The 17,638-nt window shown below is 45.5% G+C and overlaps 1 long non-coding RNA gene across 2 annotated transcripts in view; it reads left to right on the top strand.

The window, feature by feature from the left end:
• Positions 1-17,130, top strand: part of LOC125916493 (uncharacterized) — a 251,414-nt gene extending 234,284 nt beyond the window's left edge. The window contains exon 3 of one of the 2 annotated variants that reach the window (XR_007455939.1): positions 14,801-17,130. This is a non-coding gene — a long non-coding RNA (uncharacterized LOC125916493). The remainder of the gene's footprint in view (positions 1-14,800) is intronic. The other variant, XR_007455938.1, reaches the window with a different exon arrangement.
• The last annotated feature ends 508 nt before the right edge of the window (positions 17,131-17,638 follow it).

Genomic DNA, 17,638 nt, shown 5'->3' with positions numbered 1-17,638 from the left:
AAGGAAATCATCTCCCCTGTGAGTGATTGTTCCATGAAGGGTGTCGTACCCCACTGGGCCAGTGGATATAGGAAGCAGTGTTCTGGGGTCTTCCTCACTTTTCTGGGAGAACGTTCTAGAGCCAAGCTGTGCAGTAAGATAGCCACCAGCCACATGTGACTACTGAGCACTCGATGTATGGTGAGTCTAAACAGACATTAGGTCTCCAAGTTAGTATGAAACAAGAATGCAAAATCTCTTATTGATATTTTTACTATTGATTAAATATTGAAATGTTGGTGTTTTGTATATATTGGGTTAAAGAAAATATATTTTGGTGAATTTAATTTCGCCCATTTCTTTTGGCTCTTTTTTTTAAATAGATTTTTAAAATCAAGAATAATTAACGTATGGTGTTATATTACTATCACGTGTACAATATAATGATTTAACAATGCTATACATTAACCCCTGCTCATCATGATAAGTGTCTTCTTAATCCCCTTCACCTTTCCACCCATCTGCCCACCCACCTCCCCTCTGGTCACCACCAGTTTTTCTCTAGAGTTAAGAGTCTGTTTTTTGTGTGCGTTTGTCTCTTTTCTCTTTGTTTATTTTGTGCCTTAAATTCCAAGTATGAGTGAAATCATGTGTTATTTGTCTTTCCCTGACTCAGTCACTTGTGCATTCATCAGTCAGTGGACACTTACATTGCTTCCATATCTTTAATGTTTATTTCTTTTTAATACAGAGAAAGACAGAACATGAACGAGGGAGGGTCAGAGAGAGGGAGACACAGAATCTGAAGCAGGCTCCAGGCTCCGAGCTGTCAGCACAGAGCCCAACGCGGGGCTTGAACTCACGGATTGTGAGATCATGACCTGAGCCGAAGCCGGATGCTTCACCGACCGAGCCACCCAGGCGCCCCACATTGTTTCCATATCTTGCCCGTTGTAGATAATGCTGCAACAAACATAGGGGTTCGTGTATCTTTTTGAATTAGTGTTTTTGTTTCTTTTGGGTAAATACTCAGTAGGTAGAATTGCTGGTCTTTTTACTTTTTTTGATTGACTCTTAGACTGTTTAAATTAGATATATGGCTTGCTTTCTCCTGCACAGAACTATTTCACAGTGACTCCCATTAGTCTTCTAGGCATTGCTGTGTGCAGATAGGCCAAGAACTGCCATGGCCATGTTGCCATCAGCCTGTGGGTAAAGCCAGCACAGGCAGAGGGACAGAGGAGAGAGCCAGAACATGATGTTCAAAGAACCTCTGAACTTCCATTGACGTGATCTAATGGTTATTTTTATTGTTCAAGCAAATCTGAGATGAGGTTTCCTCTTACTTGCTATTGAAATAATTTACCCTTGTACATGGCCTTGAAGCCTTACCTCCAGAGAACTTGGGGAAGGGGGTACACTGAGGTGTGAGTGTTTAGACCAGAATGAGGAAGAGAAAGCCTTGACCTCCAAGTCTGGTGACCGAGCTCCGAAGGAGCTGGGCAGGCAACCTCTCAGAGATGGGATATGACAGTGTTTCCAGAAGGTTGAACCGTCACTGATAACTTAGAGCTGGGAGACCGTCTGTGAGGATAAGCTCCAGGAGGGGGACTCTGGGGCAAATACAGAGCACGGGCCTCCTGACCTTCTACACCTCTCCAGCAACACAGGAAGGAAATGAGAAAATGAGGCTTAGTTGACCTGAACAGTCAGAATGATTGTGCTGGTTGCCTCCCTTAGCCCCTCCAAGATACTCTCCACCCTTCTCTGCCCTGCTCCCTCTCTATAGGTCATCAAGAGCTGGCATTATCCCTCAACTTGAGATCATGGTTCCTGTCGGGTTGTCCTCTCCTCAGCACCATGCCTCTCCTTTTTCCCCTTGTCCATTCAGGTCTGGCAATCGTCATGGTGCCCCCCTCCTTCTGCTGGCCCCAAGATTCTGAAACTGGTGGTTTACCTATACCCTACCTGTAACTTCATCAATAGTCCTGGTTAAACTCTTTTCCACAGATCCAAATTGACTATGGCATCTTTTTCTGTAGGGACTCTGATATCATGCTGCTTCCAGCTCTCCCGTGTTTTCTCTGACCAGGTTGTGGGACAAGGTTACCGAGGTCACAGACTGCCACATTCCAGTATGGAGAAGCGTCCAGTGATCAGAGAGTAGGGGTATGACTGGTAGACTGGAGCAGGAAGGTGAAGGGAGTTGGCTCAAGGAATGAGCCACGTGAGGCAGAGGTGATGGGCCCTCCCAGCTGACAGTGACTGGGTTTGGAATCTCGACATGGAAAGCGAGGAGTGCAGGTCAGAATGGCCTGATCTTCACTCTTGACTTGTGACCTACAAAGTCATCTGTAAATCACACTCGTATCTGGACTCTGTAGGGTGCTGTATAGAGTTTCTAGAAGCCTCTTCTAAAATCCCACCTATACAGGGCATTCATGTTGAATGAACTTTCTGGAAATGCCATGAAGCCTGAGCTTATGGAGCTATGGAGTATGTATTGACCATTTATGACTCAGGTAGGTAGCCATGTGATCTGGTCTGGGTCAGCCCAGAGAGAAACTGGAAGGTTAGAGAAATTTGACTCCAATGTTGTTACCTCTCTTCCTCTCAGTTCTGCTCTTCTTTTTTTTCTTTCACCTCTTCTTAAACTTCCTGTCCCTTGGCGTCTGTTGGCTCAGTATTTTTCAAACGTCGGCCATTCCTTTGTGTACTTCTTCAGGATTTATGGCAAATAGTTACAACCGATATTGATTTATTCAATATTTTCTTAAACCGACTTGCTTGTTTTTTTTGTTTTCACTTTAACTGCCGTGTCCTAAACATTGACATTTATGAAACCACAAATTTGACAGCTGAGTTGTAATATTCCTTTTATACATACACACAGATACGTAATTATGATAATCAAAAAAAATCATGTGCCAATTACATCATTCCAGGGGCCATCAGATCTATGGCTCCAGCTCAGGACACGTGAGATTGTCTGACAGTTTCTGGAATAGTGCTGATGATGGGAATGTCTATGTCTGCGCTATTTGGTACAGCAGGCAACAGCCCCATGTAGCGACCGGGTACTTGAAATGTGGCAAATGCAACCGTGAGACTGAATTTGTAGTATATTTAATTAATTAATCTAACGAACGTAAGCTTAAATTCGAACAGCCACATGCCGAGCGTGGCTACCATGGTGGATAAGCACAACTCTAGGGTATCTGCACTTAAAAATAAATCCTAGCAGAAGGGATGAACCTCAATACTGTATAAGCAGTTTGCATATTTTCCTAAGGACCCTGTGAGGGAGGTATTTCCGCATTCAGGCAGTAGGCGCAAGTCAGCGAGGGGAGGATTTGCCACTGCATCCTTAAATACACAAACAACGAAGCCATTCTCTGTTATTTACAGAAAGAGAGAGTGCGCGCGCGAGAGAGAGACCTGTAAATGAGCAAATTGTCATCCAGTCCCAGCCACATTCAAGATTTAAAAGGTTGACATTCCTTTTTTCCTTCTCTCTCCCCTTTTTTTTTTAAACATCCAGCCTTCCTCATTAACCAGATATCTTCATTCTCTAAATATTTACCACCCAAACGAAATTTACAGTTTAATTTGCTGTATAAAATCATTTATTGACTGATAAACCTCATTACTAAGCTCCAGCACAGCCCCTGGTACTCCCGACAGTTTTAATTCTTGTAACAGCAGGCTCCTGCGAGAGAAAAACAATCCTGTCAAATGAACTGCGGGGGTCTAAATTATTCAAATACACTAAATCCATGCAGAACCCTTTCCCCGGCTCATAATTTTTCTTTCGGAGCCAACAATTAACTGGCAATATTCTAACTTGAACAATGACAGCCATTCTGAAAGAATTCTGGGAACGGGGAACATCCCACCTTCTCACGTGTCCTTTTGCTCCTGGGGCACCAGAGGAGTGACCCCTGCAGGAGGCCCTGTCTCTACCCAAACGCCTCGCCTCTTCAGAACGTATCATTCTCCCCTGTCCCCAGGTCAGAGACTGTCTTCTGGACATCAAGGTATGTGTGTGTCTGTGAGTGTTTGTTTCTAGCATTTATGAGGAGCATCGGTCTGCAATTAGTTAATTGCATATGCATCCTTCTGCCTCTAGGGGAAAGAGGGCCTCCAGTTTTCTACCTGCAGATGCAACCAAACTAATTATTGAGCTGCTGATTCAGAAGGCAGGCCTATCTAATTGAGTCTGCAAAAAGAGAGAGGAAAAAAAAAAACCCTCTAAAAATGTTATTAGCTCAGCACAGCAAATAGCAAGAGTCCGTCTCACATTTGAGAAGGAAAGTTTTTTTCCACCATGTTGGACCTCAGTCATGATCGGCACAGTGAACGGCCTTGAATGTCAGTGGATGTGGTTTTGTATCTCATTTCCCATAGCCTGTAGCCCCTAACAGTCATGGATCCCTCTGCCTGACACTCAATGTCAAAGTTCTTAAACAGGAAAAAGAATTGTTTTAAATGCTGATCTTGACAGTTCATCCATGTGTTGCTTCTTTTATCAGATATTTAGAGAGTGTCAACTCTCTGCCGGCTCATAGCGCCTAGGAAGCATCATGGCACCAGATGTGGGAGGCGAAGCAAAAGAGTGACACTTAATCAAAGTGGGTCTTAGTCCTTGACCCCTAGCTCAGGGCTGATGTGAATGTGTGAACCAGAAAAACTTCAGAGGTTTATTTAAAATGCAGATTCATTGGGGGCGCCTAGGGGGTCAGTCAGTTAAGCGTCCGACTTTGGCTCAGGTCATTATCTCGCAGTCCGTGAGTTTGAGCCTTGCATCAGGCTCTGTGCTGACGGCTCAGAGCCTGGAACCTGCTTCAGATTCTGTGTCTCCTTCTCTCTGTGCCTCTCCCCGCTTGCTCTCTCTCTCTCTCTCTCTCTCTCTCTCTCTGAAAAATAAACAAACATTAAAAAAAATAAAATGCAGATTAATCGGACTCATCTCACACAGAGTAAATCAGAATTTCTGAGATGGAACCCAGGAATCTGCATTCTTCCACGCTTCCCCAGGCGGTTCTTCAGTGCTTGCAAATTTCAAAGTGTTGGCTTCCGGCTTGCCAGATGACTTACGCCTGGCACCGCTAGATGACCACGAAAGAAATGTCAGCCTCAATGGTACAGATAAGTAACCCAGAAGACCTCAGCGAGGGGCATACCCAAGGTCTGGCTTAGAGCTGAAGAGACGAGGTGTGGGGTGTGTTTGTACAAATGCAAGGGGCAAACGGTCATTGTAACAGTGGTCGTCCTGCCTGTGGGGTTCATGGGGGCCTTGGTCTTGTGTTTACTGTTATTTTCTTCGTGGCTTTACTTGTTTACTTTATTAAATATTAAACTTTTAGTTTTAGAATGATAAGAACTTTGGAAAAGTGTGCACGGATGGTGTGGAGAGTCTCCTTGTACCTCACACCCAGTTCCCCCCATTATTAACATCATCAGTTAGTGTGGTAACTTTGTCACAATTCCCGAACCAGAACCGATACGTGATTATTCACTGATCTGCATACTGGAACCGAATTTCCATAGTTTTAAACTTAGTATCGTCTCCCCCGTCCAGAATTCCATATGACACTCTGTCATCACGTCTCCTTAGGTTCCTCCTAGCTTTGACTGTTTCTCAGACTCTCTCTGTTTTTGATGGCCTTGATGGTTTGGAGGTGTATCCTTCAGGTGTTTCGTAGCCTGACCCTCCGTTGGAATTTGCCTGATGTTTTTTCTCATGATGTTTTTCTCATGGTCTTATCCCTGTTGATGTGACCCCGCTCACCTGGCTGAGTATGTTTATGAGGCTTCCTCACTGTAAACTTACCTTTCCCCTCCCTTCCCATCCTATGTGCTTAAAGTCAGTATGTGCAGCCCAAATTTAAGGGGTGGGGAATATGTTCCACCTCCCTGAGCAGAGAGTATTTACATAAATTTTTTGACATTGTTCTGTATGGAGGACTTGTGTATTCTCTTTCATTTATTTTTCCATTCATTCATTCGAACGTTCATTATGTTAGTATGAGCTTATGGATATTTATGTTATACTCTGGGTTTTAACCCGATATACTATGTTATTTATTTATTTATTTTTTTTGCTCAAATTGCTCCAGTGGTAGATATTGGGGCGATTTCAACTGGCTTCTGTGTTCCTCTGACGTATCCACATAGTTCTGTCTTTTGAGCACTCTGCCATTGCCTTTCTTGGCCATAGTGGAGTTATCAAAATCCATGAGAGAACTGCTTTCTAAGAGTATGCACTACACGCCTAGGTCGGTGGTAGAGATAAGGTTATAGAAGTTAAGGTACCAGGATCTCGTCTCTAGTAGTTCTGTTTCTAATGAGGCGGGGGGAGCTTGACCCTTGTCCCATTTTGCCATTGTCGATTTGTTTCTCTAAGTGCCCCCATACAGAGGAGCATGGGATGCCACAGTGTCTCAGAGGAGAGGACACCTTCATCTAGTTTGGAACATGTGGGGAAACATTCCAAAGGAGGCAACTCTTCAGCTGAGTTCTGAAGAATTGATCAGTATTTTGAATACGTGTCTGTTGAGTGTTCTAGTACAGGCTGGGTGTTGAGAACATAATGGAGGGGAGAAGAAGCCGGATAAGGTTACTGGATTTACGGAGACCTCAGTTAAGTGAGGAACTCAAGCATTTAGTAGCACAAGAGGCAGCGAATCAGGTGGCGACCTGGTGGTGCAGCCCTGAGGTTTCGCCTGCAAACTTTCCTTTGGGTTCTCACAGCTCCGTGTCCGTTGAGCCCCTCTGCGAGCATGTTCCGCCAAGATCCCAAAGCCCCTGGCTTACCGGGAGCTGTGTGCTGACTCCTGTGCGTTGCATCAGGCACAAGGGAGAGGGGAGGAAAGGCGGGGGCCAAGTGGGACAACTTCCATTTTATCCTTTTTATATGTAAATGTGACTTTAAATAATATTTTGTAATGACCTGCATTTCTGTTAGGAAATATCTCTTGATGATTTATCTTTCTCTCTGCAATTATGACAGCCTAGTGATCTTGTTAATTAATGCCAAAGTGGGTTTTTCAGCACCTCATGAAAGGCTTGTCCTTTCAGGACACCGACACTCATGCCAGGGGCACAGAAAGCCGTTTTCTGGTGGGTGGAAACAGACCTTTTGATCCCCCACCTCCTCCTTTTCCTCTCCTTTGGCTCCTTATTATATTTCCATTTTCCCTGTTCTGTATCTCCTCCTCTTCCTCTTTATTCTCAGCCCTCTACCTTTCTCCTTTTCCTTTTCGTCTCTTCCAAAACACAGCTGCTCCTTATTGCTCTGAAGCGTTGTTTTAAATAGTTCATCAGTGTGTTCCTTTGGAGGCTCTCTCTCTTCTGGAAGGATTGTTTTATTTTACTGTTTCATTCGATATTTCCTATTCAGTAAGTTTTGGTTACCTTACAGACATCAGGGAAACAAGAGGGAACCAGAGAGCGTCCTGCCTGCAAGACTCTTAATTTTGACCCATAAAAATTACTAACACGTTGAATGAGTGAACGATTCTGTGGTCCAATAAATGTGTTAATCCTACCTCACGGCTGGCAAACTGTGGCCTGAAGGCCAAATAATTGCGTGTTTTTGTAAATAAGGTTTTATCAGAACGCGGCCACACCCATTCACTTGCATATTACCCATGGCTGCTTTCCTGCTAGAACCACAGTTGAGTTGTTGCACGATAGAAGCCCTGTGGCCCACAGTGCCTAAACTATCTACTTTCTGGCCCTTTACAGAAAAAGTTTCCCCGATCCCTGCTCTGTTCCCTCACAGGAGATTCTGAATGCCCATTATATATTCAAAAGTCTGAAAAAATTCTGCGGTCAGAAAACTTGATTTCTTCAACTCATTTTTTTCCCCAAATGTATCTGATCACAGAACCCTCCTCCAACCCTCATTTTCATGAATTGACTTTGTAGACATCCCTTAGATGAAATGCCTAGACCTGAAGTTTGTCTTTGTCTGCCTGATTTCCCTTCTGGCCCTCTGTCTTCCCCTGGCTAACTCCAGCTCCTCTCTCAGCCCCTTTGAAAATACCCTTCCACTCAGGCATGAATGCAGGGATTCTCCTCCATTCCAGTGAGACAGGTTTCTCTTTCCAGGAGCAATGATGTATAAAGCCCAAGTCACCACTCATGGCAAAACAAGTTAGACGGGTCTTCTATCCATGGGGTTTCCACTCTTGCCTCCTCTGAGTCATGTCAAAGGAAACTCGTTTCGATTTGTGGTTTATTTTTCTATGGTATTCTTGAAGCAGAGATTAAATGGAGAAGGCTTAAAGATCAGCCTGACCTGAAGGGAGGGTCACGGTGGTATTGAAAATCCCAGCAGGTGTCAGTTTCCCCTAAGGTCCCGAGAGAACCTGGGGAGCTACCGCAGGAGATCGGCCTTCCTGTCCTGGATGTTGGGGGGTGGTCTTTGGAGCGGAAGACTCAGATTATACCTTGGCACTTGGAGCGTGCCTTAAAAGTAGACGTGGGCTCCAAGGTCACTTCCCAGTCCTGCTGCTTCTTTCGTTCTCATAAATGAGGCTTGAGGAAGACAGCAGAGTGTCGGGTACCACAGGTGGGGTGTGGGGACAAATGCTTTTTCACTGGGCTGGGGGCGTGAAGTCGATAGATAGCCACCAGCCGTAGAACCTGGAAGAGGGCATTTCCAGAGCCAAATAAATAACCACGGCGCTAAAGTCAAGGAATGGTGCACAGAGCCCAGTGTAAGTGTGGCAGGCAAAATTATAAAGGAGTATTTTCTCTCACCCTCCACATTTCCTAATCGCCAGGAAAATGAATGTGATGGTGTTACTCCTGTGATTATGTGATATTACATAGCAGAAGGGGTTTCGTAATTAAGATGTAATTAAGGTTACTAATCAGTTGGCATTAAAATAGGAGATCAGCAGTTTTCTTCATCTAGTGGCAGAAAACGAAGTCAGAAAGATTCAGTGCACAAGAAGGACTGCCCTGTTTCTGGCTTTGAAGATGCAGGGAGCCATGTGCCAGGATATAAGAACAACCACCACAAGCTGAGAGCAACCCCCACTGACAACCAGCAAGGGAATGGGGACTTGAGACCCGCAACCACAAGGAACTGAATTCTGCCAACAACCTGAATGAGCCCAGAAGCATGTTCTTCCCCAGATCCTTCAGATAGCATTTAGCCTGGCTCACACTTTGATTTCAGCCTTGAAAGATCCTGCGTAGAGAACTGAGCCATGCCGTACTGGGCCTCTGACTTTCAGAACTGTGAGCTACTAACGTATTTTGTTGAAGCTGCTAAGTTTGTGGTCATTCGCTTGGTGGGAAACTAAGATAATAAGCAAAGCATCAAGATGGCTAATAATTTGATGAGGAGTGTCAAAGGGGCATATTATAATGTTTTTATAGCATCCCTTACTTTGTTAAGCTAACACTTCCCTCTTCTATAATAATCTTGGCTAGTCTGTGTGGTTTCTTTCAAATCTACTGCATGTCTCCACTCCACCCCAGGAGTTGACATCAGATCCAAGTCTTGCTAACGACAGGATTTCAACCTCCTGGCCACACTGATAAGTTCAGGAGTAAATTTATAACATAAGTGGGGCAGACAAAAATTATCGGAAAGAATCTCAATGAACTCTTGAGCCATGAAGACTATGTGAGTTTCTTTCCTGGTAGTTGGAGAAAGCTTGGGAATAAAGCAACCACAGTGGAAAACAGAATTGTCAGTTGGAGAGAGTCCATGCAATTGAAACCTAACTCCAGCTAGCACCCATGTCAGAGTGCAGGGTTTGTGAGCCCCATACCGTTCTCTGAGGTTGGGCTAGTTTTACATAATAGGTTGAATCCCCAAAACCATACCAGATGTCATGGAACAGGCACACAGGTCCCTCATCTGCCTGTCAGGATTTCCCCATGAGTCTGCCACTAACTCATATGTGACCTCGGGCCAATTGCTTCTCCTCTTTTACTTACAAAGTTAGGGTTTGGATAAGAACTAGCAGAGTTCTTGAAGACCAGCTAACACCACGTGATATCCGTGATTCCCTGGATGCACACCTGCGATCCGATTCTCTAATGGATACGGACCTGTGTGTGCGAACATCGGAGATTTGGAATCATTGTTCTATACTTATTAGTACGGCACTCGTCATTCAGAGTTTCGTGGTACCCGAAGATCTTTCGTGGGTGTGAGCCTCGTGGCCTTCTCTAGTTATGCTGTGAGCATTGTCATCTACCTGTCATGGAAGAGGTAATGCGGTTCAGAGAGGCAAAGCGACTTGCTCAAGCTCAGGGAACCGGTAAGTAGCAGAGCCAAGAGGAAATCCGAGAAAGCCCAGCTCCGTGGCACTGCCCTTTCTGCCACCATCCTTGCGTCGTTCAGACTGCTCCGGGAGGGTTCCTCTGCATGTGGCTGCCCTTCTCTGTTCCACACGCTCAACGTTTGGGTTTGCGCCTGAGGAGCCCGGTGCATCGGCCTGGAAGCGTCCGCCCTGTGACTGCCCGTTATAAGACCAGCACTGTCACAGAACCAGTTTCTAAGCACTGTCCACAGAAAAGCCTGAGCAAGCCCGAGTCGCCCGTGGTTTGAAGAAATCTAATGAAGGATTGATCTGTGTCCTGAGCCTGAGTCTAAAGAAACTAAAGAAGAAGAGACAAAGGAGTAGCAGATGAAGAGACACAGATTGACCTTTCTTCTAGCGTCTGGTTTGAAACCCAAGTGGGTCTGAAGACGGGGCCAAGAATTCCGCGCACGGTCCCTCAATTACATGCTGTGCTGGGGGAGATGGCTTCACGCGCTTGGGACGTGCCAGGGAAGGTTGACAGCCCGAAGGCGTGGGGCAGACCTCCTGCTTCCAGCGGGGCTCCGAGCCCCAGAGGAACAGGGAGGAGCTGGGCCCACCTGTGCTGGGCATTCTCCCTGGCTCTGGCACCCAGCAGGCCGTTCCCTTCTGTCCTGGGGCGGGAAGAGGAGGAAGGGGTGTGCTAACCAAGTCCGGTCCAAGGGGAAGGAACTATCATGAGTTAAGGAGCGTTTCTTCTTAAAATAAACATAATACTTGCACAAGTGTGTACCTTTTCCCGGACTATCGGCCATGAGAAGAGCATTGTCCTTTGGTGCTGCGATGTGCCGTCTGCCCATCCGTCCTTCCTTGGTCCCCTGCAGTGTCCTGGGATCCCTTTGGAGCAGAGATGAAACCTGAGTGTGCCCCGACACCTTGCCTTCGTTTTACAAGATTAGACCTGGAGAGCGACGCTTACCCTTCTGCATGGAAAGTAACTTCCACTCCTTATGGTGTCTTTAATCTCTGTGCCATAGGCCGAGAAAACTCAAATAGCCATTTTCAGCTTTGATAAAGAAAACCAAAATAAACTAGTCTGGCAAAGGGTATCTACAGGAAGTCCCAAATGCTCATTAGGTTCTCCCATGAAGGAAAAGTGCCCTAAAGCCTTGCAACTCAAACTGTGGTCCGTGGATCTGTAGCACCGCATCCCCGGAGAGCCTGTTAGAAGTGAAGAGTCTTAGGACTTGCCCTGGCTCACCCTGAACTGGAACCTGCATTTGAACAAGATCCCAGGTGATCTGTGCGCTCATTACAATTGGAGAAGCACTGCCGTGAAGTCCTTCCCACCCAGGGGAAAGGACAATCCAGTTGTGAATACTTCAGTACACATCCATCCCACCACCAGGGGAAAGATGCAGGTATACTAATAATCAGGAGAGAGTGTTGGGGAACGTGTATTTCAGTGTGTGTGTGTGGGGGGGGTGGGTACCACCGGTCCTCCTCTCTGAGAGAAAATTGGTTGACTGTTTTCGTAAAGACTGAGCAGACACATTCATTCATTTACTTTTTGTTTGTTTTGAGACATGACTCTGGGCTCCACACTTTGCAATAATCTCGGCGTACTCTGGTGAAAAAATAGACATCATCGCTGTGCACATGGAATTTATCGCCTGCTGGGAGCGACGTATGTTTACTTTTATATTTGTCTGCAGTTGTGACCGGGAGGAAAAGAACAGGGGGCTGCGCAGGAACGACTCGGTTACCTTGGTAGGAGCGAGGTGATTTCAGGGCGTTCTGGAGGGGGAATCATACAGATCATCTCGACCAGGGACCAGGAAGCTAGAGCTCATGGGTCAACTCCACCTTGCCACGTGTTTTTTAAGTGACGTTTTAATGGAACAAAGACACTCCCATTTACTCGTATTTAGGGCGGCTCTGGCCCTACAGCAGCCGATTCCAGTAGTTGTGACAGAGACCGTGTGGCTCGGCAACAGCTAAAATATTTATTATCTGGCCCTTGGAGAGTAAGTTTGCTCCAGCCTTTTAGGGTTTTTGTTTTGTTTTGTTTTGTTGGTGATGAGCGAAATGATATCCAGGCAGGGGAAGTTAATTACCCACGATCACAGAGCAAATGAATGCAGAGCAAGCATAGGACTCCCCCTTCCCTGACTCTCAGGGTTGGCAGGGGCACCGGGAATATCTAGGACGTGCTATGGCAGAGGGACAAGTGGAGCCAAGGACCCTGTCTGGTCAAGGGCCCCAAGCAGCGAGCTGTGGACTTAGAAGCTGGCCTTGGTAGATTGGAGAGACTGTCCAAGGCCCAGTGGGGAGAGGAGGTCACAGTGCACCCAGGAAGGAGGGAGGAGCTAAGCCTTGAGCTAATGCACAGACACCCAACCGAGGAGAAGTGGGGTGACGATTTACATTGCAGTGGTTCAGAAAGCCCACAAACAGTGTCTTTCTCCAGAAAACTCCATTTCTACAGACCTGAAATGCCAACCCCAACAGAATGAAAATGAGAGTGTATGTGGGGTGGGTACAGAGGTGGGGGACCTGGGCCAACGAGCCTTACAGGCAAGAAGAAGAACAAATATAGACCCCAAGGCAAGCAAGGGCATGAAGCAGCTACGAAACTGTAAGGAACTCAGTGTGGATCGTCCACTTTGCACTTTTTCTGAACTTGACCTCACTGTGGGTAAGACCACCTCCCTAGTCATCGCCAAGGCAGACTCTTCACTGGGGCTTTTGAGCCACATCATCTGAGCAAAAGGCTTCCACATATAGGAAGAAGGTGCTAATTCCTTGCTCTGGCTCATGCCTTAAGCAGAACAAAACAAGACAAAACAATACAACAGAACTCCCTGGTGCTGACCATCTGATACCATCAGGTTCTGCATCTGAGGGAGATTATTTTTGACTATGTTTTTCAATTAAGCGAGTATCCTAGAAATAATATCAGAGTCATTAGAGTTAAGCCCCATTAATCAATGTATATTGATTGATCTTAGTCATATTCAAATAGGAGAATGGAGGCCACTGGGGGGAAGGCATTTTTTGTTTTTGTTTTTTGTTTTTCTGTGAAGTCCAGTTAGATGTGCTTAAAAGTAGAGAAAATAGAGGCGTTGAATTCACTCTTGAGCTTGTCAAAGAAATCCAGCAATTACTTTAAAAAAGTGACAAACTCAGGGCCAGCTTTCTATCTGGCTGTTGGTTGGTCTTTCAGTCTTCGTGTGATATGGTTGAACCTTGTTGTTAGGGGCAAGCCACTCTGCTCCTGGATTAAAGGACTGTTCTGAAACTTGTAGTCACTAATTATTTGGGATTTTTTTTCCCGCCTGATGTTGTCATTTGAACTAAAGGCTGAGACTAGAGTCTCATTTATTACCGTGATTCCTCCATAACAGGGATGGATATGGAATTTAAACACAACCCTCTTCTGAAAGCCACGGTGCCTGCTCACACACAAAAATGTTCACTGAGTACGCTGAAATGTCAGAAGCAAGACTCTTATGGAATCTGGTAGCAATGTCTGACATGCTCTGGAAAATTCCGATGTAGTAGACAGAGGGCTCCAAGGCTAAAATTTAACTATTTTCCCCTAAAGTTTAATTTCCATGGCTTGATTTCATAAAAAGCAATTTTCATCATGGTTTTTAGGTGGTCATAATTGAAAGAGAAATTTCTCCCCCTGAGAGGGTCTCTGAAGATAGCTGTCTTTGACATTGATGCATCTCCCTCTTGGCCAGAAGCCACAGAGATGGGTCCCCCTCATGTTAGATCATTAATTGTTCGTCTCCAGGTTTGCACGCACTAAGCTGAGAACCGAGGCAATTATGCAATTAAGTCAAGCAAAAAACGATGCTTGTGCTCCACTGATCCACAATTTTAGTTGACAGTTGCTTTGACTTGACTTGTCCTGATAATTGCTTCAAGTCCTCCATGACCCTCTGACAGAAAGTGTGAGCTCCTTTAGAGAGTGTGTGATTTGCGGGGGACAGTTCCACCATCTTCTTCCAGAAAAGTGGGGAGTGGATGCTGATATGTTTCATTGACGTCAGATACAACCCGTGTTAGTTGGGATTTGCCCAGAGGCTGATCCTAAGACAAGATCCCAGATGCATTGGATTATCCCAGAAGTGATTCCGGGAAGTGTTGGTAGAGGGATGAGGGCGTAAGACAACAAATTACCTCTGCGGGTAACGAGCTTACCCCCACGGGGCACATCTAAGAACCAGTGTAGGCACCCTGCTCAGAATTCCTGCCTGAGGGAGATACACAGACCTCCAGTGGTCACTGTTCAGGGCCTTTACCGGAGGCATTAGCTCTTTAGCACTTGGGGCTCAGTGGGCTCCAGCTTACAGGGAAAGCCATCGGGCAAAGAGAGGCAGATGTTGGCCTGTGAAGTCTGGCCGGCAGGCTCCGCGAAGAAGAGTCCCAAACGGAACGGACGGGGCACCAGCTCTACGTCCAGACCTCCTCGAGCCAAAAACCCTCACTTTTTGTCCCTCCAGATCTAGCTCCACCTTTCTTTTATTCTCTGCTTTCAGAATAAATTCTGATGTTCGGACCTGACCTTGACGAGCGTGCACCTTGTCATTCTCCTGGAGAAGGTAAGTCACCAGTGGAACATTCACATGACTTTTCAGTGTCTTTGCAAAACTCAAGGTATTAGAGACACTTCAGATAAAATAGTCCCATGCTGGATTACGTGAGTTGGATGATGCCTCTTATAAAACTAACTCCGTAATGTTACCTATTTTTACTCTCAGGTACCCTTTTGTCTTTAAAAAGAAAAAAAAATGTAAAACTTTAAAACAGAAACACCCCACTGTATCTGGTCCTTCTGTATGCCTTTCAACAGCGTCTGGCTCGAGGTAATGTCATCCTGATCAGATTATTTTCTTCGCTAGACTACACACATAGCCAGGCCAAGCCAAATCAACACGTATTTATTTAGCAATTAATGTGTATCGTGATTACATAAGGTAAGTACTTCTCAACCACATACTGTGTAACTTGCTCTAAGTCAACTTTTCGTCTTTGCCTCTGGTATTACTTGCAAATACATCTAGGAAAGGAATGGACACTGAGCTAACAATGGGTTTGCAGGATGGAAAGCATAATCCCCTTTCCGCATTTTGCCTCATGTAACGTTCTTAGAAAACCCGAGTACACATGAGCTCAGGAATTGTTCCCACCAGTATTTACAATGGGATCCTTTATTCTTTCAATTACAGCTCCTTTAAGAATGCTTGATAATATTAAAATCTAAGTGTCACGGGCACAGAAATTTAGGATAATCTTTTGGCTCCCTGGAAGGAAGTCCGCATGGATAGATAAGTACCCAGAAGAGAGTTGTAAGGGAGCAGGCCTTGTACATCATTCTTATTAGCTGGGATCTCATTTATCTCATCTCCTGAGACCTTCGTGTAATGCTCTGTGCTCCGAGAGCCTTCACTAGCTCCCCTGGACAGAGCGAGTTGTTTTTCTGATTCTCCCACCTCCACCACTCTGTTTGGTGTTTACCTGTTTTACACCCTACATAGTGAATTTCTCAGAGCAAGGATAGTATCTTATTCAAAATGGGAATTTAGGGGGTGCCTGGGTGGCTCAGTTGGTTGAGCATCTGACTCTTGATTTTGGCTCAGGTCATGATCCCAGGGCCATGGGGTCAAGCCCCTCATCAGACTCTGTGCTGAGTGTGGAACCTGCTTGAAATTCTCCCTCTCTCTCTCCCCCCACAGCTCTTCCTTTGTCCCTCTCCCCCACTCACTCTCTCTCTCTCTGAAATAAAAAAAATGAGAATTTAAAATTCTCCTCTTGCATAGGATAGTGACTAGGACATAATGGGTGATCAGCAAATGCTTGTTAAGTTGACATGAGGAAGAGTGTTCTTTATTCTGATAATGGCTACAAAAAAAAATCTACACCAAATATCATAATTAGTGGTGAAATATTTAAAGCTTTCCCTTGAGATTGGGAACCAAACAAGAATGCCTACTATCTTTTTAATGTCACAGTGCATGTCCAAGCCAGTTCAGTGAGGAAAGGACAAGAAATTTTAAAATATAAGGATAAGGGGAGCCTGGGTGGCTCAGTCGCTTGAGTGTCTGATTTCAGCTCAGACGTGATCTCGCGGTTGACGAGTTCGAGCCCCACATCAGGCTCTGTGCTGACAGCTCAGAGCCTGGGGCCTGCTTCAGATTCTGTGTGTCTCCCTCTCTGCCCCACCCCGCTCATGCTCTGTCTCTCTCTGTCTCAAAAATAAAAAAAAAAACATTAAAAAAATTTGTTTTAAAATGTAAGGATAAGAAAGGAAGAGATACAACTATCATTAGCACACAACATTACTGGAAAGTAGAAATCTAAAAGTCTACAAGTAAAGTGTAAGAACTAATAAGTGAATTTAGCAAGGTTGATAAATATAAAGTCAGTATGGAAATATGTACGTCTGTGTACCAGCAACAAATACTTAAGAAAATGAAATGAGGGTCACCAGGATGCATTAGCAAATAGCATCACATACATTAAATATTAGGGGGAAAAAATCTAACAAAAGATGTACGTGACTTCTAAAACTATAAAACATCATTGAAAGAAATTAAAGAACGTGGTCTTCCCCCCAACCCTCATGCTTTCCATGTTTGTGGACGTGCAGAGTACAGAGTATCCTGGGAGCGTAGAGTGGCTGAGAAGGAATCGCAGAGCGATCGAGACCCTGGTTCGTATAGATCCGGGTAGGCTCTTCTAGTTATCAGTTGCTGTGTAACAAATGACCCCACACTTTGTGGCTGAAAACAGCGTTCAGTTGCTTGTCGATCTGCACTTTGGGCGGCGGCTCGGCAAGGGTGGCTCGTTGCTGCTCTGTGTTGCGTCAGCTAGAAAGGCCGGATGCGGTGCTAGGAAATTTCTAGATGATTCCAGTACGTGGCTGCTGAGTGGGTGCTGGGTGTTGGCCGAAAGCTCCGCTCAAGCGTGTGCCTCTCTTTGGGCAGCTTGGGCTTTCTCCTGGAGTGGCCCCAAGAGAGAGCGTCAAGGAGAATAGGATAGACGTGCATGGTGTTTGTATGACCTGGCCTCCAAAGTCACGCAGAATCACTGGCACCGCACTCTGTCGATCCAGGCAGTCACAAAGTGCCACTCAGTTTTAAGAGGAGGGGACATAGACTCCACCTCTTTGCGGGGAAGCAGCAAGGTTCCAGAAGAACATGTGGGGCAGGAGATGTTATTGTGGCCACCGTAGAAAATAAAATCTGCCACAAAGGCTCCGGTAAGCTTTCTGGATTTTCTCTTTTGTTACAAAGTTTTGAGCAGAGGGGTGACGTGACCTGACCTGGGATGTATTTTGCCTTATTATTTTACCTTATATTTGTATCTGGGCTTTG

This window comes from Panthera uncia, assembly GCF_023721935.1.
Source record: "Panthera uncia isolate 11264 chromosome E2 unlocalized genomic scaffold, Puncia_PCG_1.0 HiC_scaffold_20, whole genome shotgun sequence".
Classification (NCBI taxonomy): Eukaryota; Metazoa; Chordata; class Mammalia; order Carnivora; family Felidae; genus Panthera; species Panthera uncia.
This window is presented reverse-complemented; position numbering and strand designations above follow the sequence as displayed.